Source organism: Carcharhinus amblyrhynchos, unplaced genomic scaffold (genome assembly GCF_965287045.1).
Source record: "Carcharhinus amblyrhynchos unplaced genomic scaffold, sCarAmb.v2.hapA scaffold_38, whole genome shotgun sequence".
Lineage (NCBI taxonomy): Eukaryota > Metazoa > Chordata > Chondrichthyes > Carcharhiniformes > Carcharhinidae > Carcharhinus > Carcharhinus amblyrhynchos.
In genome coordinates, this window is record NW_027649779.1 from 2503812 (window position 1) to 2506342 (window position 2531).

Sequence of the window (2531 nt, forward strand, 5' to 3'; positions counted from 1 at the left end):
AACATAAAGAGCCTGGGGCAGAAGTGTGACCAAAACAACCATAAGACATAGGAGCAGAATTAGGCCACTCGGCCCATCGAGTCTACTCCACCATTCAGGCATGGCTGATATTTTTCTCATCCCCATTCTCCTATCTTTTCCCCATAACCCCCTGATCCCCTTATTAATCAAGAACCTATCTATCTCAGTCTTAAAGACACTCAATGACCCGGCCTTCTCTGCAGCAAAATTCCACACATTCCCCCATTCTCTGGCTGAAGAGATCCCTCCTCGTCTGTTTTAAAGGATTGTCCCTTTAGTCTAAGGTTGTGCCCTCTCTGGTTCTAGTTTTTCCTATTAATGGAAACATCCTCTCCATGTCCACTCTATCCAGGGCCTCACAGCATCCTGTAAGTTTCAATAAGATTCCCCCCTCATCCTTCTAAACTCCAACGAGTACAAAAGCCTGATTCAGGTAACTATACAGGGATGCAACCACTCATACTGAATATGTACATGACCCATAAACTTCTCCCGGCTGCAAATGTCAGGCGCAGCCTGGGAGTGGGTGAAGCTGTTTGAAAACCTGTTGTTCATTGTCCAGTGCACCCCGAGCACTAGGACCCGGTGGGAGCAGAAACACAAAGACTCACCCACTCATGGTTGCGTCAACAAGACACCAGCGCATGCGCTCTGCTCCTTGCTCAATCAAGATGGCGGCCGTTAACCTGAGATTCGTCTCCGAAAAAAGACCGGAAGCTGCAAACACGGGACCTACGGGCTCATATTCGAGGTTTGAGGCCTTCACCAGATATTTAGAAACCCTCTACGTCCATCCGCCTGTTCCATTGCTCCCTCTATGTTTCCCCATCCTTACCGGCTGCTGATGAGACAGAGGAACTTCGCTCCGAATGCGCTCACCCACACTGCGCGTGCCGCAAACGCCGTTGCTGACTGCGCATGCGCATCTCTACCCGACAGTGAATTCCAGCCCCGCCCCCTCATTCGCTCCGATTGGTTGGAGGACCAGCCTCTACCGCTCGGTCCTCCAGCTCCGCCCCCTCTTCCTATTGGTCCGTAGCTGCCGTCAATCAGTTCCCCGGGCATTGTGATGTGGAGCATGCGCAGTGTCAGTGGTGCTGGTTTGTCCCGGAGAAGCGGAGTCAGCGTTAGGCGGTGGCTGGGCGGGTCTGGAAACACTTTGTGGATCCGCTTCAGAATCATTGTCAGCTCCCTGGCTTGTAGCTGCGGGGCCTCTCCCTCCTGGGAACAGACCCAGGTTAACGGCCCCATTTTGGCTCAGCCACTGGAGGATGGTTCACATCAGAGGATGGGGGAGGGGCACAGTAAACAAGAGGTTTCACTTTGGCCTCAAATCAATGAGGACTCTGATCTCTGGGAAGGAAACCCTGGGAGGATTCACAAACACCCACTGGAGGACCCAACACCCCCATAAGACCCATTGGTTTTATTGTCAGTCTGCAGACTGGAGAACTGAACCCATGATGTGGATGTGCCGGTGTTGGACTGGGGTAAACACAGTAAAAAGTCTGACAACACCAGGTTTTGGTCCAACTGATTTATTTGATAGTAAACTCACAAGCTTTCGAGGGGACTCCCTCTTCGTCAGGTGAATGGAGAGTTCTGGCCTCAGACAGAGCATATAAAGCACAGACAGTTCAGAGATTACTGATTAGAATGCAAATCTTTACACCTAACCTGCTGTTCAAGTCCTAAAGTGGCTGACAATGTGTGTGGAAGGAGCACTGATCACAGGTTAAAGGGATGTGTATTGTCTCCAGACAGCACAGTGAGTGAGATTTTGCAAACCCAGGCAAGTCACGGGGGTTACAGATAGTGCGACATGAACCCAAGATCCCTGTTGAGACCGTCCTCATGTGTGTGGAACTTGGCTATCAGTCTCTGCTCAGCAACTCTGCGCTATTGTGTGTCGTGAAGGCCGCCTTGGAGAACGCTTACCCGAAGGTCAGAGGCTGAATGCCCGTGACCACTGAAGTGTTCGCCAACAGGAAGGGAACAGTCTTGTCTGGTGATTGTCGAGCGATGTTCATTCATCCGTTGTTGTAGCATACATTGGGGAGACCATGTAAAATAAAACCCTGGGAAATTGCCTCCGAGAATCCACCCTATCTATTCCTCTCAACATTTTATAAACCTCCATCAGATCACCTCTCAACCTTCGTCTCTCCAGAGAGAAGAGACCTAGCTCCCTCAACCTATCTTCATAAGGCATGCCTCCCAATCCAGGGAACATCCTTGTAAATCTCCTCTGCATCCTCTCAATAGCTTCCACATCCCTCCTGTACTGAGGCAACCAGAACTGAGCACAGTACTCCAAGTGGGGTCTGACAAGGGTCTTATAAAGTTGCAGCATTACCTCCCGACTCCTAAACTCAATCCCTCGATTAATGAAGGCCAGTACACCATACGCCTTCTTGACCACATCCTCCACCTGCGAGGCCGATTTAAGAGTCCTATGGACCCGGACCCCAAGGTCCTTCTGCTCAACACAGCTAAGACTCCTACCCTTG

The 2531-nt window shown here is 50.7% G+C and overlaps 1 protein-coding gene across 1 annotated transcript in view; it reads right to left on the reverse strand.

Annotated features, from left to right (window-relative positions):
- The window catches only part of LOC145362386 (uncharacterized), an 83601-nt gene extending 82685 nt beyond the window's left edge, over positions 1 to 916 (reverse strand). Inside the window, exon 1 of the mRNA XM_080218438.1 lies at positions 758 to 916. The gene's annotated coding sequence lies outside the window, so the exon portion shown is untranslated. The remainder of the gene's footprint in view (positions 1 to 757) is intronic.
- Positions 917 to 2531: the final 1615 nt, after the last annotated feature.